This window comes from Scyliorhinus canicula, chromosome 2, assembly GCF_902713615.1.
Source record: "Scyliorhinus canicula chromosome 2, sScyCan1.1, whole genome shotgun sequence".
Taxonomy (NCBI): Eukaryota; Metazoa; Chordata; class Chondrichthyes; order Carcharhiniformes; family Scyliorhinidae; genus Scyliorhinus; species Scyliorhinus canicula.
In genome coordinates this window covers 10310362-10336782 of record NC_052147.1, presented here as the reverse complement: position 1 = coordinate 10336782, position 26421 = coordinate 10310362, and the positions used below count along the sequence as shown (strand labels likewise).

Sequence of the window (26421 nt, the reverse complement as noted above, 5' to 3'; positions counted from 1 at the left end):
AAAATCTTTATTGTCACAAGGAGGCTTACATCAACACTGTAATGAAGTCGCTATATTTAGTTCAAAACCCTCTCTACTTCCCTGGTTATGCGGCTTACGAGAACACAAGTCCCAGCATGGTTCAAGTGTAGACAGTCCCAAAGTACAGATCCTAATTTCTCCAGTATGAGTGCTAGTGCCCAACGAACTGGAACCCACTTCTCTCACATCAGTCTTTGAATCACGCATTCATCTCTAATTGATTTGTCATATGCAAATTTATATGTGGCTCAGGTAATAATCCAGAGATCATGCCCCTTGAGGTTTTGCTTCTTAATTTGATGCCGAGATCTTCATACTGACTATGCAGAACCTCCTTCGTTATTCCGTCTATGTTGTTGGTGCGTACATGGCCATGATGACTGGGTCCTTCCCTCTCCCACTGCAAGATCCTCTCCAGCACCAAGCATATGTCCCAAACAAACCCTGGCATAAAGGAGGCAACATAGCATTCTGGACTAACGCACTTTCCTGCAGAGAAAAGTGTCAATGCCTGAACTATACTATCCCCTACTATCACTACATTCCTTTTTGCTCCCCACACTTGAAGAATGGCTTACTGCACCATGATGCTATGGTCAATTAGCCCATCCATCCTACAGCCTCACTCTCACCCAAACAAGCTCCATTGGGGCAGCAGAGTAGCACAGTGGTTAGCACTGTTGCTTCACAGCACCAGGGACCGAGGCTCGATTCCCGGCTTGGGTCACCGTCTGTGCGGAGTCTGCACGTTCTCCCCTTCTCTGAGTGGGTTTCTTCCGGGTGCTCCGGTTTCCTCCCACAAGTGCCGAAAGGTGTGCTTGCTTGCTAGGTGAATTGGACATTCTGAATTCTCCCTCAGTGTACCTGAACAGGCGTCGAAGTGTGGCAACTAGGGGTTTTTCCACAGTAACTTCATTACACTGCTAATATTTCCCTCCGGCAGCCATTCCTCTGTTAGTTTCTCCAGTGTTGTCAGTCTGTTGTCTGTTTGGAAGTCCCTAACTGTCAACATACTCCCATCCTGTCTCCACCTTTTGAAGGTGGCGTACATTATGGCTGGTGCGAACCTGTGGTTGTTGCATATGGGGGCCTTAATGAACATTTTGTTTAATCTTAAGTGCTGTCTTTTTTTTATAAATGTTTTTTTATTGAGTTTTCATATATTATATATGACAAATTACAAGTTATTAGAGAGAGAGAAAAAAAAAAGGAAAACACAAAAATTTTTTACATGAATATTTACAGGTAAGCATCTTCATAACAATAATTGTGGCCGCCCTCTTTAGCCAGCATACATATTTTACATTCCCCAATATGGCCGAGGCACATGTTTATAGGCATTTATTTATAGTTTGGTTTTGGGCCTTGGCTTGCCATCAAACCCCCATACCGAGCCCGTAGCCCCCCCCCCCCCCCCCCCCCCCCGGCTACCTTCCCCCGATTCCCGCCCATTTTCCCCTGGTTCTTGGCCACCCGACTATTCTTCCTCATGTACGTTGGCCACAAACAGGTCCCGGAACAGTTGCATGAATGGCTCCCACGTTCTGTGGAAGCCGTCGTCCGACCCTCGGATGGCGAATTTGATTTTCTCCATTTGGAGAGATTCCGAGAGGTCGGACAGCCAGTCTGCAGCTCTGGGTGGTGCTGCTGACTGCCAGCCAAACAGGATTCTACGGCGGGCAATCAGGGAGGCAAAGGCAAGGGCGTCCGCCCTCCTCCCCAGGAATAGATCTGGCTGGTCTGAAACCCCGAAGACCGCCACTATCGGGCATGGCTCCACCCTCACCCCCACCACTTTGGACATAGCCTCGAAGAAGGCTGTCCAGTACTCCGCAAGTCTGGGGCAAGACCAGAACATGTGGGCGTGGTTGGCCGGGCCTCTCTGGCACCGCTCACATTTGTCCTCCACCTCCGGGAAGAACCTACTCATACGGTTTCTCGTTAAGTGGGCTCTATGTACCACTTTTAGTTGCGTCAGGCTGAGCCTTGCGCACGTGGAGGTGGAGTTGACCCTATGCAGTGCTTCGCTCCAGAGTCCCCACCCTATCTCCATCCCCAGGTCGTCCTCCCATTTCCTTCTTGTTGCGTCCAGTACGGTGTCGTCCCTGTCTACCAGTCGGTCATACATGTCACTACAGTTCCCTTTCTCTAGGATACTTGCGTCCAGTAGGTCTTCCAATAGTGTCTGTCGTGGCGGTTGTGGGTACGTCCTTGTCTCCTTTCGTAGGAAGTTTTTGAGCTGCAGGTACCGTAGCTCGTTCCCCCCAGCTAGCTGAAATTTCTCTGTCAGTTCGTCCAGTGTTGCGATCCTGTCGTCCGTGTATAGGTCCCTGACTGTCAGTGTCCCCCCGTCCTGCCTCCACCTTTTGAAGGTGGCGTCGGTCAGTGCTGGTTTGAACCTATGGTTGTTGCAGATGGGAGCCTTGTCCGACATTTTGTACAGGCCAAATTGCTGCCGCAGTTGGTTCCAGGATTGGAGGGTGGCTGTCACCACTGGGCTGGTGGAGTGTTTTTTGGGTGGGGATGGGAGTGCTGCCGTGGCGAGGGCCCGGAGGGAGGTTCCCATGCAGGAGGCCTCCTCCGCACGCACCCACTCGGCTTCTGGCTCCTGGATCCATCCCCTTACTCGCTCGGCTGTTGCCGCCCAGTGGTAGAATTGTAGATTCGGGAGGGCTAGCCCCCCCCTGGATTTTGTTTTTTGTATGACCTTCTTTGGGATCCTAGCATTTTTACCCCCCCATACGAACGCCATGATATGTTTGTCCAGCGCTTTGAAAAAGGCCTTGGGGATGTAGATCGGAATGGATCTAAACAGGAAAAGGAACCTGGGCAGTACGTTCATTTTGATCGTCTGGACTCTCCCCGCGAGGGGTTAAGTGCTGTCTTAGTTGGCTCCATGATCGATGTGTGGCTATCGCCACTGGGCTTATTGAGTATTAGTTCGGTGGTAATAGAACATAGAAAATACAGCACAGAACAGGCCCTTTGGTCCACGATGTTGTCCTGAACTTTTGTCCTAGATTAAGAGCAAATTAACCTACACCCCATCATTCTACCGTAATCCATGTACCTATCCAATAGCCGCTTGGAAGGTCCCTAATGTTTCCGACCCAACTACTTCCACAGGCAGTGCATTCCATGCCCCCACTACTCTCTGGGTAAAGAACCTACCTCTCGCATCCCCCCTATATCTTCCACCATTCACCTTAAATTTATGTCCCCTTGTAATGGTTTGTTCTACCCAGGGAAAAAGTCTCTGACTGCCTACTCTATCTATTCCCCTGATCATCTTATAAACCTCTATCAAGTCGCTCCTCATCCTTCTCCGTTCTAATGAGAAAAGGCCTAGCACCCTCAACCTTTCCTCGTATGACCTACTCTCCATTCCAGGCAACATCCTGGTAAATCTCCTTTGCACCTTTTCCAAAGCTTCCACATCCTTCCTAAAATGAGGTGACCAGAACTGCACACAGTACTCCAAATGTGGCCTGACCAAGGTTTTGTACAGCTGCATCATCACCTCACAGCTCTTAAATTCAATCCCTCTGCTAATGAATGCTAGCACACCATAGGCCTTCTTCACAGCTCTATCCACTTGAATGGCAACTTTCAAAGATCTATGAACATAGACCCAAGATTTTTCTGCTCCTCCACATTACCGTTAACCCTGTATTCCGCGTTCATATTTGTCCTTCCAAAATGGACAACCTCACACTTTTCAGGGTTAAACTCCATCTGCCACTTCTCAGCCCAGCTCTGCATCCTATCTATGTCTTTTTGCAGCCGACAACAGCACTCCTCACTATCCACAACTCCAGCAATCTTCGTATCGTCTGCAAATTTACTGGCCCAGCCTTCAACTCCCTTATCCAAGTCATTAATGAAAATCACAAACAACAGAGGACCCAGAACTGATCCCTGCGGTATGCCACTTGTAACTGGGCACCGGGCTAAATATTTGCCATCCCCCACCACTCTCTGACTTCTATCGATTAGCCAGTTCGTTATCCAACTAACCCATGCTTCCTTACTTTCTGCATAAGCCTACCATGTTCACTTGTAATGGGAGCACCCGTGGCCAGGATCCGAGGCCCCCCAAACACTATGATAATTTTTTCTACTGAGCTGAAGGCAGCCTTGAGAATGTAGATCAGTATGGATCTGAACTGAAAAAGGAGCTTGGGCAGTACGTTCATCTTGATTGTCTGCACTCTCCCTGCCACGGAGAGTGGCAGTGTCCCACCTCTGCAGGTCCTTTTAACTTCCACCACCAGGTGGATTTGTGTCAAGTCATGGCCGATTTGGATCCCCAGGTAGCGGAATTTATGTCGGGCCTGGTTGAGTGCAGCCCCTCCAGCTTTGCTTCTCCCCCTTGCGGGTTCACTGGGTAGATCCCGCTTTTGCTCACCCAATAAGGCTCCAAACTCTTTCAAGAGTGCCATGATTCCCTCCGTGCTGCTTTGCAGGTCCGAGATGTAGAGGAGCAGATCATCTGCATAGAACGAGGCTTTGTGCTCTCTGTCCCCTCTCCGGATCCCCATCCAATTCTTTGCCGCCCTGTGCTCGATCGCTACCCGTTCGAACGCAAGGGCGAACAGCAGGGGAGACAACGGGCATTCCTGCCTTGTGCCTCTGTGCAGTTCGAAGTACTTAGAGCTGGTGGTGTTCGTCGTGGGAGCACAGTATAGCAGTTGAGTCACCCAGAATGTGAATCCTGTTCCAAGCCCAAACTGCTCCAGTACCTCTATGAGGTACTTTCATTCAACTCTGTCGAAGTCCTTTTCTGCGTCCAGGGAGATGATCACTTCTGGTGTTCTCTCCCTGGATCTGATACGCAGTCCTCCAGTCTCCTGGCTAGTTTTTTCTCGCCCATGCTTAGCAGTGAAATGGGTCTGTAGGACCCGAATTCTGTTGGGTCTTGAGTCTTGTGTTAGCATAGGCAGCAGGGTGCCCGTCACCAGCGAGTCTGTGATACCTCCCGCAAATGCGGGGCCAGTGCTGTCCCAAATATTTTGTATAAGTCCCCCAGGATTCAGTCTGGTCCCAGCACCATCCCCGCCTGCTTGGAGATTTTTTATTTTTTTTTCTCTCCAAAATTTAGAGTATCCAATTAATTTCATCCAATTAAGGGGCAATTTAGTGTGGGCAATCCACCTACCCTGCGCATCTTTGGGTAGTGGGGGCGAAACCCATGCAAACACGGGGAGGATGTGTAAACTCCACATGGACAGTGAACAAGAGCCAGAATCGAACCTGGGACCTCGGCAGCGCGAGGCAGCAGTGCTAACCACTGCGCCACCGTGCTACCTCTACCTGCATGGAGTTAATTCTCGCCATGACTTCTCCCAGTTTTAAATGGTGCTTCTAGCCCCCTTTGCCTATCTTCCCCCACAACTGGCATGTCCAGTCCATCGAGGAACTGTTTCATCCACAAGTCTCCTGCGGGGGAGGGCTCGGAGATGTACAGACCCCGGTAGAAGGTCTCGAATGCCTGGTTGACCTTCTCCGGCTCCGCTACCACTGTGCCTCTGTTGTCTCTATTCTGAGCTATTTCCCTCATGGCTGCCTGCTTTCTCAGCTGGTGTGCCAGAAGGCGGCTTGGTTGTCTCCTTGGTTGTACAGGTTCTCCAGTGCCTAGCGGTGTTGGTGCACGGCTTTCCACATGGACAACAGGTCAAAGTCCATTTGTAGCTTTTTCCTCTCCGCCAGGAGTTCTGCAGTCGGGACCTTGGGAGTATTGCTGGTCTGCCTCCAATATGGAGTTGGCTATTTATTGCCTAGCCATCCTCTCTTCCCTATCTCTTTGTGTCTTGAAGGCAATAATTTCACCCCTGATCACAGCTTTCAATGCCTCGCAGAACATGGAGGGCGAGGCATACTTTCTCATGTGGACGGCAAGGTGGCACAGTGGTTAGCACTGCTGTCTCACAGAGCGCCAGTGACCCAGGTTCGATTCTGACCTCGGGTGACTGTCTGTGTGAAGTTTGCACATTCTCACTGTGACTGCATGGATTCCCTCTAGATGCTCCGTTTTCCTCGCACGTCCAAAGATGTGCAGGTCAGGTGGATTGGCCATGCTATATTGCCCCTTTGTGTCTAAAGGTTAGGAGGGGTTACGGGGATAGGGCAGGGTATTGAGCCGGGGTAGGGTACTCTTTTGGAGCAGACTTGATGGGCCAAATGACTTCCTTCTGCACTGTAGGGATTCTATAATTCAAAAGATATTGAAGGCACATTTTCATCTCTACAGAATTTATTACTTTTTAAAATCTCTACAAAACCTGCTGGCTAGAGAATTTCTATTTTACCTCAAAATATCAGCAAAATATTGCCTGTAGATGATTTACAATGAGATTATAAGGTAAAGTCTCAGAGGAAATGAGTAGAGTGCTGTGCTTCTGGTTTCCTATCACGTCATAAAGGGTTAAAAACAGTGGTTGGCTTGCTGGAATCCCACTCAGCTCCTGGGTCTGGGTCCAGGCAGTTTGTTCTATTTGGTTATCAGCCAAAATGGATACGCAGATGCATTCATTTAATTCTTTCAGCAATAATGTTTTCAAAATAATAGGACACTAACAACTTACTTATTATGTTCACCAGGCAGAAAATGTAGTTAAACTCAAAAGGGAAATGCGCACAACTGTTATATAACCCTTATCTGATATAAAGCAAGATACCGAGGTTTACTGGTTTCTCTCATTAACCATCTGATATTGTGGCTAAGAATTCCCCATTCACATTACTGGAGCAGAAACGTCACATCATTATATTTGGATTTTATTTACACAAGGTTTCTGTTCCTAAGCATTCTCTAAAAATTATATTTAAATAAACACTTGAAAGAGTAACTAAGATGCACTAACTTTCTGATGTTTCAGTGGAATATTCTTCTACTTTCACCACAATAGTAATAGCAAAATATACATTGTATTCAATTTATCAAATCACAATCTGCCCAATGCAACTCCACTTGCTCCACAAAACAAATAAAATTCCAAACATAATTTATATTAGTCCAACACAACCGTTGCTCTGAACATGATGCATGAACACCCTGCACTGTCCCTTAGTTGTTCACAACTGGGAAGAAATGTGCAAGTTCTCCAATTTTTTTAAAACTAAAACGGTTTTAAAAGAAAAAAATCGTATTTCTGTACAACAGTAAATTAGACAATCTATTTCATATATCACTTCAGTAAAATAAGAAAAATACTGTGAATGCTGGAATCTGAAACAAGAACAGAAGATGCCATACAAGGAACCACAGTGAATTACTTGGGGGGAGGGGGGGGGGATATTTTGTCATGGGTTGTGTTTTCCCTCAAATCCAAATCACCCCAACGTCCCCAAATCTGTTGGAACTCTGCAATGGTTACAAACTATTTCCAACCACAACGAATGGCACCTTGATAGTATTCCTGGAACAAAGCCTTCTTGCTCGGCATTTCACCACTAATTATTTTAACAACTGCATATGCAAAATGTCTTAAATTCACATAAGTGCAGATAAGACTGGCAAATATCATTGTGTAATTATTCCCCGAAGATCCACTCATGGAAATTCATCGCTACGTTTTCTTCTGTGACATTGCTATTATTTGTGTCTATTTCTAACAACCACATCCATGTAAATTCCCATCTACCTTGGGGGGGGTGGGGTGGAAATTTAAATATGTTTTTTTTTTAAATCAGTGTTGTGTAACTTGTATGACCTGTCAAAATAAGGGTAAGAGAAGCCCAAAGTAAATTTAGGTCCTTTTCATTATACTATAATCTTTGTCACAAGTAGGCTTACATCAACACTGCAAAGAAGTTACTGTGAAAATCTCCTAGTCGTCACATTCCGGTGCCGGTTCAGGTACACTGAGGGAGAATTCAGAATGGCCAATTCACCTAACAGCACGTCTTTCGTGACTTGTGGGAGGAAACCCACGTAGATACAGGAAGAACATGCAGACTCCGCACAGACAGTGACCCAAACCGGGAATCGAACCTAGGATCAGGGCGCTGTGAAGCAACAGTGCTAACCACTGTGTTACCATGCGCAGTGGTGCAGTGGTTAGCACTGCTGCCTCACGGCGCTGAGGACCCGGGTTTGTTCTCAATCCTGGCCCCGGGTCACCGTCCGCGTGGAGTCTGCATATTCTCCCCGCGTTCACGTGGGTCTCACCCCCACGACCCAAAAAATGTGCAGGTTAGGTGGATTGGCCACGCTAAATTGCTCCCTAGTTGGAAAAAAAGGAATTGGGTATCTAAATTTATATTTTTTAAAAAGCATCGGGCAACTAGTGGTCTACAAAATTCCGTCATGCGACAAGGTACTTACTATTGGGAAACGATTGTTTAGCCATTTTCCTGAAGATCTGTTGCACTGGATCATTTTCATGTCACTCTCTCTTTCAATTGTCAGTTTTGAATGAATTTGAAGTCATTTTTTTTAAAACACAGAAATTGACTTTAAAACTAAGTATTTTTTAAAGTGACCAATTCTTTTCATTTTCCGATTCAGGGGCAATTTGGCGCGGCAATCCCCCTACCTTGCACATCTGTTTGGATTGAGGGGGTGAGGCAGACCCAGGGTGTGGAATGTTAAAAGGAAGATTTAAGAGGATTTACGCTATTAAAGTTGAAAATGTCAGGAATACTCAGCACCTGTGCAAGTATTGGAAACACGGGAGGGAGAAAATGCTGGAAAATCTCAGCAAGTCTGGCAGCATCTGTCGGGAGAGAAAAGAGCTAACGTTTCGAGTCCGATGACTCTTTGTCGAAACTTTGTCAAAGAGTCATCAGACTCGAAACGTTAGCTCTTTTCTCTCCCTACAGATGCTGCCAGACTTGCTGAGATTTTTGCAGCATTTTCTCTTTCGTTTCAGATTCCAGCATCCGCCGTAATTTGCTTTTATCTATTGGAAACACGGTTTTGCTGAAGCGAATTAAGAGTACGGACAGGCTTCTCAAAAGTTTCTCCTCACCACTCTTGGCCAACTCTCCCATGTATCTGGGCTTCCCAGCAAGTTTCAGACTGCTTCACACTTTGGGAGCCCTCTTTGAAGGCACCCTCTTTCAACGCGCGTTGAAATAAAGCCTGAGCAAGTCCAATTTTTTTCCCCCTTTTTAAAATCCAAAATCCGTCCACGCTTTGCTTGAAGGTAACGAGGAAAGTCGCCCCGGTTTTGAGGCTTGGCTTCGCGGCTGCCTTCAAAGAAAGTGGAGACCCGGACCCGGGAGCTGAGTGAAGCGTCCCTGGGATCCCAGGGCGGGCGCTAGGACCCGGCGGCAGCCCGGTGGCTCGCACACAGCAACCTGCTCACACACCAAGAGGTGGGGCGGGCAACTTTTTTTGTCAACACAACACACACACAAAGAAATAATTTCTAATTGTTCGCGGGTAACACGCGTTGCGGATAATCGGTCACCTCGATCCTGGCGCGACTCCATCGCCGCCCGGTGTGCGATCCAAGTTAAATGGCCTTGCCGCCCCGGGATGGCTCTCCCCGGGAGCTCGAGCGGTTCCCGAGTTAACCGTCCCCCGATTTGAACTGACATTGAAACCGCCCGAGGATCCGAGCGCTCGCGCGCCCTCTGGCTGCCTCCCAGCCGCGCGCGCGCGCGCGCTCCAGCCGCCGTTGCCTTGACTCCCAGCCCGCCGTGCCGCCGGCTCCTCCCATTGGCTCCCTCCTGATTGGTCAAGCGGGCCGGACCGCCTTCCAGCGCGTGCTTTGTTTTCTGGGAGCGCGCGTGCCTGACGCAGCTCAACGCTGGGGGCGCGCAGCAGTACCTGTTGGGGGGAGATAGATGGGAGATAGAGAGATAGCGACAGAGACAATCAGAAAGCGAGAGTTTCAGCGCAGAGGTGGAGGTTTGCCAGCCTTCCAGAACGGGGCTGGACTTTCCAGGACTTGGGGACCAATCTCCAGCACTGGGGTCTGGAGTTGCGGGCTGACAAGTCCCCAGGTCCAGATGGACTTCACCCTAGGGTCTGGAACAAAGTGACTCTGTGGTTGGTTTTATAAGGCCCAACAACTAAATAGAAGAACAAAAATTAACTACAGGACAAAGGAAAAGGAGCCGCTCCCAAAGAACAATCGGAGCACAGCCCAAAAGCAACAAAGAGGGAACGGAAACTTAAAACTAGTCAAACCAAAATGTGAAAAATCAGGGTCTATAATACAGACCAAACCCTACGGTGCCCACCGAGCATGGAAGACCCCGTCAGGCACCGCATGCTCCCACTCCAGGGACACCCGGCCGCGAATTAGGCCGCGGAAGAGGGGCAGTCAGTCAGGTTGGATGACCCTCCTCGGCCGCCGGCAGCCTGAGCCTATTAATGGCAAGTTTGGCCAGGAGCAGGTTAGTGGTTCTGTGGTTAATGCATTGGTTTTAATTTTCTAAACTCCCTATATTGGGGGAAGGTCCCATTAGATTGGAGAACAGCAAATGTAGATCCATTATTCAAAATGGGAGTGAGACAGAAACCTGCAAACTACAGACCACTTTGTTTAACCTCTGTCATAAGAAAAAATGTTAGCAGCTATTATTATAAAAAAGTTATATCAGGACACTCGGATAAGATCAAGCTGGCCAGGCAGAGTCAACATGGTTTTGTGCAAGGGAAATCACGTTTAACCATTTTATTCTTTGAGGAAGTAACTTGTGCTGGAGATAGGGAGGGCAAGGCTTTAGAGGAATGTAAACATAAGAGTGGGACTTTTAAATTTGTGCCATTGGGAAAGAGGAATTTCATGCACTTGTTGATGGAAGTAGAGTGTGGATGGGGTAAAGGAGAGGAATTTAAAGGACAAGGTTAGTTGACTTCAATGGGTAAAGTTCACTGTCACCTGTTAGCAATTTCATCAAAGATCCATTTTTTTAAAATTTAAAGTACCCAATTCATTTTTTTTCCAATTATGGGGCAATTTAGCATGGCCAATTTACCTACCTGAACATCTTTGGGTTATGGAGGCGAGACCCAAGCAGACATGGGGAGAATGTGCAAACTCCACACAGACAGTGTCGGAGATCAATTTTACCCATCATTTCATAATATAAGGAAGGAACTGGGAGAAAATTGATGGGAATCTATGGGGAAAATTAAGAGTTATGACCTCAGAATCGCCATAACTTAATTTGTGCTGCCCCCAAAATTACTGCTAATTACGTATAAGGTGGCATCTGGATCTGAAATATCCCCATAATGAATAAACCAATCAGTTTTTCGATTTTTTTGGTGGCATGGTGGTTAGCACTGTTGCCTCACAGCACCAAGGACCGGATTTGATCCCGGCCCTGGATCACTCCATGTGGGGTTTGCACGTTCTTCCCGTGTCTGCGTGGGTCTCACCCCCACAATCCAAAATGATAGGTGGATTGACCAGGCTATAATTGGAAAAAAAGAATTGGGTATTTTACATTTTTTAAAAAGTTATTAAATTTTTGAGTCAACTCAAAAACTATAGAATTAAAGTGAAAGTAAAAAGGATTTTTCCCTTCACCCCCATTCCTAAAAATTAATTCGTGGTCAAAGCAAGATCACGGTGGCGGTGGCAACACAACGGGGTCAGGTCTCAAGCTACGGCATCCATAGGAAAAGCTGAACGATGTCAAAAAAAATGGTGGAGATAGGGAAAATATAGTCGGTACTGCAGTATCCGGAACAAAAGCAGACTGTACAGATTGAGAACAGATGAGTCAATGCCCATGATGGAGAAGGCAGGTTAACAGTGGGTGGGAACCTTTGTCAAACTCCAAAGTGGAAGGTGAGTCACCACAGATTACCTTTACAGACTTTGTTGCGGTTAATTGAGTCATTAATGATTGGGAACTAGCTCTGGTGATTGGGAAACTGGGCATGTTCATTCATATCTAGAGCAAAGGCGATTAAAACGAAAAGGTTACCAAAACAATTATCAAAAAGCAAAATACTACAGATAGAACATAGAACAGTACAGCACAGAACAGGCCCTTCGGCCCTCGATGTTGTGCCGAACAATGATCACCCCACTTAAACCCACGTAACCCGTATACCCGTAACCCAACATTCCCCCCATTAACATTACACTACGGGCAATTTAGCATGGCCAATCCACCTAACCCGCACATCTTTGGACTGTGGGAGGAAACCGGAGCACCCGGAGGAAACCCACGCGCACACGGGGAGGACGTGCAGACTCCACACAGACAGTGACCCAGCCGGGAATCGAACCTGGGACCCTGGAGCTGTGAAGCATTGATGCTAACCACCATGCTACCGTGAGGCCCTAGATGTTGGAAATAAGAAATGAAAATAGAAAATGCTGGAAATACACAACAGGTCTGGCAGCATCTGAGGAGAAAAATATAGTTAATATTTTAGGTCATGGCCTTTGTGTTATGATTATCAAGCTCAGTGATTATCTAGAACACATTAAATTTCAATGGTGATCTTTTTAATTAGTGCATTTCATACTTCCCACCCCTGACAACTTTTAGAAAACAGTTGTGACTGCTGCTCAGCTGTTGTAGGAAAACAGCACAAGGATACTTTGACATTTACAGCAGTAATACCAGTAGCTTCAGTGGATCAACAAGTTGCTTTTATATAGCTCCATTCATATATTAAAATATATCTGCATACTTCACAGGAGCTTTCCAAACAAAATGTGACGCTGAATGATCTAAAAAGATGTCAGGACAAAAGCTTTTTCTCTCTTTCATGGGATTTTTGCTTGCATGGCTAGCAAGGCCAACATTTGTTGAGCACCCTTAATTGTTCTTAGGAGCAGTTAAGCAGTTACATTGCTTTGGCTCTGGATGGCAGATTTCCTCCCCAAAAGGACATCAGTGAACTAGATGGGTTTTTATGATAATGATAGTTTCATGGCGGCTTGCTTTCAATTCCAGCTTACTTTGAATTGAATTTAAATCTTGGCTGCTGCCGTGGTGGGATTTAAACCCATGTACCGTGCTTTAGGGCCTCTGTATTACTTGTCCAGTGACATTACCCTTATGCCACTGTCTCTCCCGAGCTTGCTTAAAGGGGTATATTTTTTAGGAATTTTGTAAAAGGAGCAACAGGAGGTAAAGAGGACAAGAGGTTTAGGAAGAATTCCAGAGCTTGGGGCCTGGACAATTGAAGTGACAGCCCACAGGTCAGGGATGTGTAAAAGTCCAGAATTGGCAGAACACAGAGTTGTAAGAGGTTTCAGAAATAGGAAGCAGGGAGGAGGGAGGCCATGCCAATGTAGATCAACTGAGGTGCCAACTTGGTGAAGCTACAATATCGAACTACATGCATGATAATCAATGGAAGCAGCATCAGATAAAGCAAGGCATTCCTACAATCCATGGATCAGATCAAAGCCATACAGTCCTGTCACATCTAGTATTGAATGCTGATGGACAGTTAAACAATTAACCCACAGAAGAAGCCCCACAAACATCCCCACCTTCAATGTTGGGGGAGTCTAGTACATTCGGGCTGAATCTTTTACAACCGTCTTCAGCCAAAATTGCTGAGTGGGTGATCCATCTTGGCCTCCTTCTGATGTCCCCAGCCTCATAAATTGCAGCTTTCAGACAATTTGAAAGGCACTCTATTCAGAAAAGACTATGGGCCCAGACAACATCCGGCTTTAACTCCAGACTTAGCCATGGCCCCAGCTAAACTGTCTTGATACAGCTACAACACTGGCATCTATCTGATAATGCAGAAAATTGTCCATTATGTCCTGTCCACAAAAAGGACAAATCCAATCTGCCGAATCACCGCCCCATTAATCTACTCTCAATAATCAGCAAAGTGACACAAGTAGCACTTACTCAGAAAAAAACCTGTTGAATGATCAATGGTTTGGGCCCCAGACCCCATTACAATCTTTGTCCAAAAATGGACAAAATAACTGAATTCCAGAGGTGAGATGAGTGTGACTGTCTTGACATCAAGGCAGCATTTGACTGATTCTATCATCAAGGAGCTCTAGGAAAGTTCAATTCAATGAGAATCAAAGGGAAAACTCTCCCTTTGGCAGAAAGGAAGATGGTTTTGGTTGTCAGAGGCTAATGATTTCAGCCCCAAGACATTGCTGCAGGAGTTCCTAGACCCAACCATCTTCTTGTCTTGCATCAATGACTTCCTTTAATCATTAGATAGGATATGGGGATATTTGCACAATGATTAGTACTATTCATAATACCTCCGATACTGAACCCGTCCATGTCTGTACATAGCATTTTCTGGACAACATTCAGGTTTGTTCTGATAAGTGGCAAGCAGCATTTATGCTACACAAAAGTTGTACAATGACCATCTCCAACAAAAGAGAATTCATCCATCTCCTGTTGGCATTCAATGGCATTACCATCACTGAACTCGCCACAATCACCATTGATGGAACGATAACTGGAGGTTCTATAAATACAGTGTTTACACAAGCAGGTCAAAGGCTGGGAATTCTGCGCTGAGTAATTCAGCTTCTCTTTCCCCAAAGCCTGCCCACCATATACAAGGCACAGATCAGGATTATGATGGAATAGGGCAGCACGGTGGCACAATGGTTAGCACTCCTACCTCACAACGCCAGGGACCCGGGTTTGATTCCGGCCTTGGGTGACTGGGAGGAGTTTGCACGTTCTCCCTATGTCTGTGTGGGTTTCCTCCGGGTGCTCCAGTTTCCTCCCACAGTCGAAAGATGTGCAGGTTAGGTCGATTGGCCATGATCAATATGTGGGGTTTCAGGGATGGGATGAGGGAGTGGGCCTAGGTAGAAGGCTCTTTCGGAGGATCTGTGCAGACCCGATGGGCCGAATGGCCACCTTCTGCACTGTAGGGATTCTATACTCATCACTTGCCCAGGTGAGTGGAGCTCCATCAAAACTCATGAAGCCAGAAGGAGACTTTAATCAACCCAATGTTAACAGGAGTGCAGGACAAATTCACTGTGCTTGTGGAAAGACTGCAGGAGTCTGTTAGTTGTGGTTGCTGGTAGAGGAAAGGAACAGCTGGTTTAAGAATGAACCGGGGGGGGGGATAACCTACTAGACCACATCCTCACCAACAATACAAGTTTGTTCATAAAGGTGTCTGTAGAACACCCTTATGATTCGTGATCACTCAGTCATTGGATCTGATTTCCATCTCTTGTGTAAATATAAGAAAAGGCTTAGAGGAAAATCTTAAATTGGGAAAAAAAGTTGACAAGAAAGGAGGAAGGAAAAATCTTCAGAATTTTAATAGTTGTTATTTTATTAATTTCATTGCCAGTGCAAGAAAAATGGGATAAACTGCAAAATGCCTTGGAAAAAACCATGGATAAATATGTACCATCTGAGTTTTTATCCAACAAGAGAAATATCCAGTGGATATGGTTCCATAGGCTAAGCAGAAAGAAACACTATATTTACAACAAGGCTAAGAACCCAGTGGCAAGGAGATCTGGAAGGCATTTAAAACCTGTCAATAAAGAAAGCTCGCCACAAAGCAAGGAAAGATTATATTTCTCAGTATCTTGAAACCTCTATTAAGGGGAAGCTTCTGGGCATTCATTAAGAAAACTAAAAAGGAATAAGTGATGTTTCAGATATCAAAATAGACAATAGGGTTGTGTGTGATCCTCAGGGTAAGACAGAAACACCAAGCGATCAATTTCCCAGTGTATTTACCAGAGAAGACTTAACATATACCCAGCTTAGACAATAACCACTTGCCAGAACATACTAAACTTCATTTATAAGTAATGGGATGTTTTGAAATTATTGCAAACTATAAAAATAAAATTCCAGGTCCTAAGCACTGTTTCTTAACAGCGCCAGGGTCCCTGGTTCAATTCCCAGGTTGGGTCGCTGTCTGTGCGGAGCCTGCATGTTCTTCGTGTGTCTGCGTGGGTTTCCTCCGGCTGCTCCGGTTTCATCCCAAAAGTACTGAAAGATGTACTGTGAGGAATTTGGATATTCTGAATTCTCCCTCTGTGTACCCGAACAGGCGGCGGTATGTTGCGACTAGGGGCTTTTAGCAGTAATTTCATTTCAATGTTAATGTAAACCTACTTGTGACAGTAAAGATTATTTGCAAATTTCTTGAACATATTGTGCATTCTAGTGTCACAAAGCACTTTGAAGCTCACAATATTTTGGTAGATAGTCAACATTGTTTTTGGTCAAAAAGACCTACTAAAATACAGCTTTTGCAGACTGTTGATAATCTAGCTTGAAGTCTGGAAAGTGATTAAGTTACTCACGTGGCAAAGCTAGATTTCTCAAAAGCCAAGTATGTCATGAAAAGCTCTTGCCCAAACTTCACTACAGAATTAGTGGGGACATGATTGAGTTGGATTCAGCACTTCCTCATCAACAGACGATGAAGAGTGGTATGGTGGTGTGATGGGGAAATCATGCGAGAGATGTCCTCTCCAGAGTGCACCAGAGATTTGGATTTGTTTATTGTCACGTGTACGAAGGTACAGTGAAAAGTATTTTTCTGCGAGCAGCTCAAACAGATCATTTAGTGCATGAAAATAAAATAAAAAGAAAATTGATAAAAGGGCAACACAAGTTCCACAATACAAATACATAGACACCGGCATCCGGGGAAGCATACAGGAGTGTAGTATTAATCAAGTCAGTCCATAAGAGGGTCGTTTAGGCTTCTGGTAACAGCGGGGAAGAACCATGTAGGGCGAACTGTTGAGTCCATTACTCTTCTTGACATAAACATGCCGGCAGGATCTTCCGGTTCCGCCGACGTGAATGGAGATTTCAATGGCTCAGTGGGAAGGAGAGAATAATTCTGGCCAGTGTAGGACTATTTACAGATGACTTAAATTGCAAAAATGGCAGGACCGATGGGAGGTGGCATTCAGTGCCAAAAGATGCTATGGCATGTGCATTACCAACAAAAAGGATCCACCAACAGATAGCTTTAAGTTTTGTAATTAAATTCTCCAACAGGCAATTACACAACCATACTGAAGGTCTATCTCTAAACACAATTTTCAATGGGAATTCCACATGCAGCAGATAGCTTCCCAAGCAAACATGGTCCTTGCATTTCTGAGGAGAAATCTTTAGTATTGCAGCAAAAGAGTAATAGCTCACCAAACATTTGTTTGTCCAGTCATCGAGTTTGACTTGCGATCCTTATATGGTGAGAGATATAAATAAGATGAAAGTGACCCAAATCATAATCCAACACAAATCACTATTGAAAATATACCAATGTCACATCCTTTTTTTAAAATTTAGAGTACCCAATTTTTTTTTCCAATTAAGGGGCAATTCACCTAACCAGCACATTTTTGGGTTGTGGGGACATGGGAAGAATGTGCAAACTCCACACGGACAGTGACCCAGGGCCGGGATTCAAACCCGAGTCCTCAGAGCCGCAGTCTCCGTGCTAACCACTGTGCCACATGTCGCCCCCTATGTCACATCCTTGATCAAAGATTTGGGGGACTTCTGGTGGCCACACGGAAGGTAGCTCCCACCAGAGTGGTCGGTTTTTGGTTCTTTTCTCCCGTTTTCCAGGAGTATTTGGTGGGCAGACCTGGCCCAATTGATAGATATGGGGTTAAGGATGTCCAAGGGTGCAAAGAAAAGCTCAATTAAAAAAGGGGGGGAAAGGAGGAGGCGGGCAAGGTGCGGAGCCATGCTGATTACAGTCAAATCAGCAGAAATGATGGCTGCCAAATTCAACAAATAATTCGGCAAGCATTTTGAGCTGTATGGGAGGGAAATGATGGAGACCCTCAGGACGTCAGTGGATGAGGTCCTGGCACCTGTAAAGGAAGCGGTGGAAAATACATTGGTGACGGTGTGGCAGTATAGTGAGGTATTGAAGGAAGTGGAGGAGACACTTTCGTGGCACAGAGACCAGTGTTAAGTAATGGGTTAAGAGACATTCCAATTAGTTGTCTCATTTATGTTAAGTATCCAATAATTGCCACTGATATGTAAAGGGGCTTCAGGTGGCCTTTGTGATGTGACGACGTCTAACAACCAACTGGCCTCACTAGGTGCTGAGTTATGGAGGGCGGAAGACCAAACTAAAGGCCAGAGAATGAAGGTTGATGACCTGGAGAAAAGGTTGGGGTGGCATAACCTGAGGATCGTGGGGCTGCCCGAGGGGATGGAGGGTCTCAGGCTGACTGAATACTTTGGAAGGTAGAATTCTGGAGATAGATGGTCGGTAAGCCAGAGATTTTGGCTAGTAGAAAGAAGTTGCAGATGCAATTTGACTTCTATCCACCGAACAGGTGGCACAGCAGTTACAGCATTCAAGGAGGATGGTACAGCGAATATGAGGAGGCCATTCACCTTTCGGCTGGTCAGTTGAGGTGGCACGTAGCCATTCAGAAGGTAGTATGGATTCAAGAATTAAAGGTGGGTTAGTGTCAGTGCCGGACAAAATAAATGGGACATTTGAGGCCTTTTACAAGAAACTTTTTTTTTTGTTTTTATTTTATAAATTTAAGAGTACCCAATTCATTTTTTCCAATTAAGGGGCAATTTAGCATGACCAATCCACCTAGACTGCACATCTTTGGGATGTGGGGGTGAAACCCACGCAGACACGGGGAGAATGTGCAAACTCCACACGGACAGTGACATTGAGCCAGGATCGAACCTGGGACCGTGGCGCCGTGAGGCAGCAGTGCCACCACTGTGCCACTGTGCTACCCTACGAGAAACTTTATAGGTCAGAACCGCTGGTGGAGGAGTCATAAATGCGGAGGTTTCTAGAGGATTGTTCTAAGGCTGAGGAAGAGGATCAGGAAGGGATAGAGGCGCCGTTGGGTGTGAGGGGAGGTCAGTACAGCAGTAGGGCAGATGAAGATGGGGAAAGTGCTGGGGCCAGATAGGTTCCCGGTGCAATTTTATAAAATAATGACTTTTTCAGGATATAACTTAAATTGGGAGAAATGCCAGTGTCTCCCAGTTATCCAATCAGGGAGAGGGGTCAACTTGGGGGTGACATGGTGGCACAATGGTTAGCACTGCTGCCTGTGGCCACTCTAAATAGCTCCTTAATTGGAAAAAGAATAATTGGGTACTCTTTAAAAAACAATTTAAACTTGGGGGTGTTGCCATTTTGTCTGACGGATTCCATTTCCAGTAATTAGGGGTTTTGGTGGCCGGGGATTGGAGTTGGCTTCGAAAATTGAATTTCACAAGTCTGTTTAGCAGGGTTAAAGTGGATTTGCAGATGTGGGACAGCCTCCCTTTGTCCTTGGCTGGCAGAATCCAGTCGGCGTAAATTAATGCCCTGCCGTGTTTCCTGTTTTTATTTCAGTGCTTTTATCCAAATCATTTTTTAAGGGAGTGGACAGACTGATTTTGACATTCATTTGGCCGGGAAATGTAGCCAGTATCTGGAAGACGGTGCTCCAGAGAGATCAGCAGTTGGGTGGCAAATGCTGAGAAGGTGCTGGGATGGTATGGGGACTGAGAGGTGGTGTGGGTGCGCATGGAGTTGGGGCTACGGGCATTGGTGACACTTACCTTACCCTTTTCCCTTGGGAAACATTTTAAACTGGGGGAGATGTTGAAACTGGTGCCGGTAATGCTCCCTGATGTTGGAAAGGGTTCTGTGGGGATGGAGGAGGGGAGCACATCCAGGGTTTATGGGAGGCTAATAGCAAGAGAGATGGCATCCTTGGTTGAGGGTCAATCCCAAGTAGGAAGAAAAGCTGGGGTCCGAGCCGGAGGGTGGAGTGTGGTGCGAGATTCAGCAAAGGGTGGTGAGACATCATGTGTCGGTCATGGCTGATACAGTTGACGGTTACGCAGGGGGTCCATTGGACGAAATCCAGGGTGAGTAGGTTGTTTGCGGGAGTGGAGGATGAGTGTGAGCGGTGTGGGAGGAGCCAGGCCAATCATGTCCTGGGCTTGAGGGTTTGGGTCCCCTTCTTCAGCACCATGTCAGTATCTTCTAGTGGCCATATTTGGGCAGCTGGAGCTGCAGACTGGGGCCTTCACCTCACTGATTGCTCGTATGCAGGTGCTGATGGGGTGGAGCTTCTCCACCCTGTGCCTCAGTATGGATGGGGGATCTTATGGAATTTTTGTATCTCAAAAAAGTTAATTAATCCGTGAGGGGTGTAGTTGAGGGGTTCTACCAAAGAAGGCGGCTGTTCATTTTGTACTTCAAAGAGTTGGTCACCATTAGCTGTTAGCGGGAAGGGGTGTTATTGTTTGTGTAGTGTATAAAATTGGAAAAATTGAATTAAAATATCTCCAAAAAAGATTTGGAATGGAAATCACTACAGCAAAAGAGGGAGAAAATTAAACTGACCATGTTCCATCAAATAGGGAATGGACTGATGAGAATTGACAAATATCTGGTGCCCCTACCCCAATAATTTTTTTTTTTTTTTTTAAATTTAGATTACCCAATTATTTTTTCCAATTAAGGGGCAATTTAGCATGGCCAATCCACCTACTCTGCACATTTTTGGGTTGTGGGGGCGAAACCCACGCAGACACGGGGAGAATGTGCAAACTCCACACAGACAGTGACCCAGGGCCGGGATTCGAACCTGGGACCTCAGCGCCGTGAGGCGGTTGTGCTAACCACTAGGCCACCGTGCTGCCCTCCCTACCCCAATAATAACAAAACAGGAGGTAGCCCTCCATTCAAACACTGGGCAGAACTTTCCCCAAAATGCTGAGAGGGTGTTTCCCCTCATGGAGGGGGATCAAAAATCAGGGGGTAAAGTTTTAAAATAATGGCTCTCCCATTTAAGATGGAAATGAGGAATTTCTTCTATGAAATAGTCTTTAGTGTTTGGACTTATCTTCCCCAGGAGCAGGGGTGGCTGGTCACTGGATATAATCACGGCTGAGTTAATCTCAAAGGGAGTCAAGGGTTATGGGGACTGGCAGAAAAGTGGAGTTAAGGCAACAATCAGATCAGAAATTATTTTCTTAAATAGCAGAGCAGGCCCAATGGCTGAATGGCCTCCTCTTGCATCATGTTCTTTGTTTATATTTTTTGGCATAGAAGAACAGACAAAAGCCATCAATGGTACTCCATCCTAAATAAGGAGGCCAAACTGCATGCAACTCCCACGCTACCTGCAATCATGTGGAAATCGTTTCCACCCCGTAAGTCCTGTGTGGATGCATGTTATGACAATGACATGAAAGCATTTTCAATTGTTGTAAAAAAAACCCATCTGGTTCACTAATGTCCTTTTAATGAAGGAAATCTGCCGTCCTTACCTGGTCTGGCCACACATGACTCCAGATCTACAGCAGTGTTTTTGACTCCTAAACGCCCTCTGGGATGGGCAGCATGGTGGCGTAGTGGTTAGCACTGTTTCTTCAAGGTGCTGAGGACCTGGGTTCAGGTCACTGTCTGCGCAGAGTTTGCACATTCTCCCTGCGTCTGCGTGGGTCTCACCCACACAAACCCAAAGATGTGCAGGGTAGATGGATTGGCCACGCTAAATTGCCCCTTAATTGGAAAATAATTTTTTTTTTAATGCCCTCGCTGATGGGCAATAAATGCTGGCCCAGCCAGCGACGCCCATATCCCATGAACGAATATATGTTTCAAAATTAAGATGGAGATATATGCTTCAAGAAAGAGGGATAGCCCTCATTGAGTACATGTGAAAGTAGGTGATTTGCTCATTTCAAGAGCTTATGCAGACATGATGGGTCAATTGGCATCCTTGTGCATGTGCATCATTACAATTCTATGATTCTGTGATTTTTGAAGCATTAAAAAGTATAAACTTATATCAAGAGCATGTGTCTGTATCCTCTTTATATTTGATTACATAAATGTGGTTTTGTTAATTCACTTTTACAGGATGTGGGATTTGCTGGCTCGGTCAGTACTTATTTCCCATTCCTAATTGCCCTGAGCTGCCTTCTAGAACTGCTGCAGTCCATGTGGTGTAGGTACACCCACAGTGCTATTAGGGAGGGAGTTCCAGGACTTAAACCCAGCGACAGTGCAGGAACGGCGATATATTTCCAAGTCAGGATGGTAAGTGGCTTTCATAGAATCCCTACAGTACAGAAGGCCATTCAGCCCATTGAGTCTGCACCAACCCTCTGAAAGAGCACCCCACCTAGGCCCAACCCCACCCGATCCCCATAACCCTGTAACCCCACCTAACCTTTAGACACTAAGGGGCAATTTAGCATGGCCAGTCCCCTTAACCTGCATATCTTTGTTCTGTGGGAGGAAACCGGAGCACCCGGAGGAAACCTACGCAGACACGGGGTGAATGTGCAAACTCTACACAGATAGTCACCCCAGGCCAGAATTGAGCTCGGGCCCCTGGTGCTGTGAGGCAGCAGTGCTAACCACTGCGTCACCATGGCACCCTTACAGTGGAGGGAACCTTCAGCTGGTGATATTACCATGTGTCTGCTGCCCTTGTCCTTCCAGATGGTAGTGGTCATGGGTTTGGAAGGTGCTGTCAAAGAAGCCTTGGTGAGTTCCTGCAGTGCATCTTGCAGATGGTACACACAACTGCCATTCTGCATTGGTGGTGGTGAGAGTGAATGTTTGCTGATGCAACTTTCTTTTATAATCAGGGTGATCACTCATGATTTTTCTTGACATAACACAAGACAACTATTTTCCTATTTACCAGTGTGCACAAGTCTGGAATTACAATCACCCGTGGTCTCAGGAATCTAAATCACCAAATTCTGCATCCAATCCCATACTGAACAAAGATTTATTTATGCAAGTGCACACACAGTTATAATTTGGTTCTTTCCCTGAAGACTGACACCACCAACTTTCCTGCCCTGTCTGCCAAATAGATTTCACCAAAGCAGCCACTTGCATTAATTGTTTCTCAAGTCCATCGCTATGGTAACAATAAAGAAGGGCTCCCATCCAAGACATTTCAGCAGTATTGGCCAAGACGAAGTGTGCATCAGTGCACAAACTAAATTTCCCACCACCCCTGCTGGCTGCAAGCCTCTCCTCTTTGTCTCTATGCTATATAATTGGTCTGTTATATACAATTAGCAGCCTTGGCAGGCAATTGGGCCTCATTATTATCACCTTAACATTTATGTGCTACAGATAGATTGGATAGCCACAGACCCTAAATATTAAGAGTGTGGGATTCAGGAGAATACTATTACTACAAAGTACTTCCTTGTCCTTCCACTTTAGTTTATGTCCTAGACTAATGCATGTTCCAAATGCAGAAACATAATTAGTTGAAGGGCTCCTCCCTGTAGCCTGAGAGGCCAACTTTTGAGAGTCAAATTGAAAAGGAAGATGTGTTCCTTGCCCCCCTCTTGACTTCACATCAACATGCAGTGCACAGCTGTGACACAAAGTAGAGTAATTAAGATCCAACTTTTATCCAGCTTTAATAAAAACAAAGATTGTGCCAGTTATTGTGGAAACACCTCCAATTCAAATGGCTGCTCACAGACGTATTCAACAGAAATCCTGCTTCCTTCTCTGGACGTCAGGAAGTGTATCTACCTCTTTCACTTGAGGTCAGATGAAAGCTCAGTCTCCTGCTATAGGAGGAGGTTTTGAACAAAGCATTATTTAAATAAAAAATTGCCCCAATTTACAATCCTTAGATAAATAGTCAGTGATAAACAGCTAAGGATAATAGTCTAAAAACTATAACAATAGAAATACTATCCATTATCCAGTAAATCAAATCCTTCATCATTCTGGTCCATTACCCTGGGAATACAGAGATACAGGAAACAATTAAATATTAATATAATGTAAATAATAGAACATAAAGCCAACATGAGAAACCCATTAGGTCCAATGTTCCTTACTGAAAGATCAAACATATCTACTCGCTTTCACTGTATCTTTCATCTTTTATTTCTCCAAAAATGCTTTGCATTTAAACAATTCACTCTGTGGCTTTCTCTGGAAGCAACTATAAGCACATGAATTCTTGTATTCCCTGTAACATTGAATAATGCCTTTGATATTAAACATGGTCATAATATGTTAAGGGAGGAACAGTAATGGTATTAATTAGAATCAATATCAAAGTGATATCAATATTTACGGATTTGAATTAAAACAGTTCCAAACACAATCCCCTTGAATTGAACTAAGAAGTGGCAAGCAATTGGTCACATTATCAAAAAAGGGAGCATAGATTGTCAAACAGTGAAAAGCACAACGAGGGGTGCAATTGGTAAGGATGTCAACCATTGTTCAGTTGGTAGCCTCCTAATCAGAAGGGTGAGAGTTCAAGCCCTGATACTGCAACACAATATCTAGGCTGATGTTTCCAATGCAGTACAGCATTGAGCGTGTGCTGCACTGTTGCAGGGGTCATCTTTTGAGACAAAAAAACCAAAGGTCCTCAAGGTTGACTTAGAAGATCCCATAGCTTTATTTCAAAGATGATCAGGGCAATGCCCAATGTTTATTCCTCGACCTACATAATAGCTGGTACATTATCACATTACCGTCTCTGGAAGCTTGCTGTGCACAAATTGGCTGCCACTCTTCTACATTACAATGGTGACTACATTTAAAATGGCTGCACAGCAATTTGGTACATTCAAAGGTCATGAAAGGCACGATATAATTGAAAGGTTTGCCTTTATGGATAGATTAAAAGATGTGCGTTAACAATATAATTATAATGTTAAGATATTTTAATGATCAAAAAGTAGATCAGAATCAGGAAAATGATTTTGATGAGAAAGGGGAGTTTTGCATCATGTTTAGAAATATTTGGTCAGTTGCTATGTTGCTACTCCAACAAGGAAGGAAGCACTATTTGACCTTGTAATGAAGTAAAATTAAAAAGGAAACCTTAAGAGTGCATTTGGAAAGAGTTGGCAGTAATATAATTAGCTACAGCGTCGTAGAAAGAGAAAAGAAGTCAAGGACAAGATCATTTGACTGGAAAGAAAGAAAATTATAGTGAGATAAAATGTACCTAGCTCGGATGACACAAGTAAAATATGGCAAATAGAACCATCAATTAGCAATTGAAAATATTTATACAGGAGTTGTGAAAGGATATGAATCATGTATATTGCAATAACGTAAAAAATGGAATGTAGTTAAGGGTTGAATTCAGTGGATGAAGAAAGATTAGATTAAATCTGAAATCAAGAAAAAGCACTTTGCACTTATAAGACAGATAATAACGAAAGCCAGAACACATTTAAAGCTTTAAAAAAGGGCAGCTTAGGAAGACTAAGGGAGAAATTAAAGTTTAAAAACCATTCTATTGGTACCATTACGCATAGTGGTTAGCACTATGACAGCACAGCGCCAGGTTCAATTCCTGGCTTAGGTCACTTTCTGCAGATTCTGCACGTTCTACGCGTGTTTGCGTGGGTTTCCTCCAGCTGTTCTAGTTTCCCCCCACAAGTCCCGAAAGATATGCTGTTAGGTAATTTGGACATTCTGATTTTTCCCTCTGTGCACCCGAACAGGCACCGGAATGTGGCGACTAGGGGCTTTTCACAGTAACTTCATTGCAGTGTTAATATAAGCCTACTTGAGACAATAAAGATTAAGGAGAAAGGATGAAATGGTTGCCCTTGTTGCAATTATTACCAGTTCACTGAGTACTTGACTGTATGTGGATCTTGATAAACAAATTAGCCATCATGTTTTCTCAAGTTAAACAAGTGTCAGTTTTATTGTCATAAAAGTCACTCAGGTAAAAAATATTAATGATATTAAAAAAAACATTTTCACAACCACACACATAACCCAAACATGAAAAAGAAATAGATTGCAGTTTTTTGTTGAATCGTCCATGGGATGTGGGCGTCGCTAGCTGGGCCAACATTCATTGCCCACCCCTGAGGGCATTTTTCTGCTGTGGGTCTGAACTCACATGTAGGCCAGACCAGGTAAGGACGACAGATTTCCTTCCCTACTGGACATTAGTGAACCAGATGGGTTTTTACGACAATGGATACATGGTCACCTTTAGACTTTTTATTCCAGACTTTTATTGAATTCAAATTTCAACATCTGCCAGGGCAGGATTCGAATTTGGGTCCCCAGAGCATGACTCTGTGTCTCTGGATTACGAGTCTGGTGACAATACCACTACATCATTGCCTTGTAGTGTAATGGAAGTTAAATTTGGCCAAAAGTAAGATTCAACAAGAAAAGGAAAATAAATAAAAGAGTTCATTGTTTGTCAGTCCTGATGCTGTTAGGGCAGCACGGTGGCGCAGTGGGTTAGCATTGCTACCTCACGGCGCCGACAGTTCGATCCCGGCTCTGGGTCACTGTCCGTGTGGAGTTTGCACATTCTCCCCGTGTCTGCGTGGGTTTCACCCCCACAACCCAAAGATGTGCAGGGTAGGTGGATTGGCCATGCTAAATTGCCCTTTAATTGGAAAAAAATGAATTGGGTACGCTAAATTTATAAAAGATAAGTCCTGATGCTGTTGTTTACAGCTGATGCAGTTCTTAAAGCCTTGGTG

The 26421-nt window shown here is 45.0% G+C and overlaps 1 protein-coding gene across 3 annotated transcripts in view; it reads right to left on the bottom strand.

Moving 5' to 3' along the window:
* ston2 (stonin 2) overlaps positions 1–9640 on the bottom strand; it is a 141184-nt gene extending 131544 nt beyond the window's left edge. For all 3 annotated transcript variants that reach the window (XM_038773589.1, XM_038773582.1, XM_038773598.1), the window contains exon 1: positions 9438–9640. The gene's annotated coding sequence lies outside the window, so the exon portion shown is untranslated. The remainder of the gene's footprint in view (positions 1–9437) is intronic.
* Positions 9641–26421: the final 16781 nt, after the last annotated feature.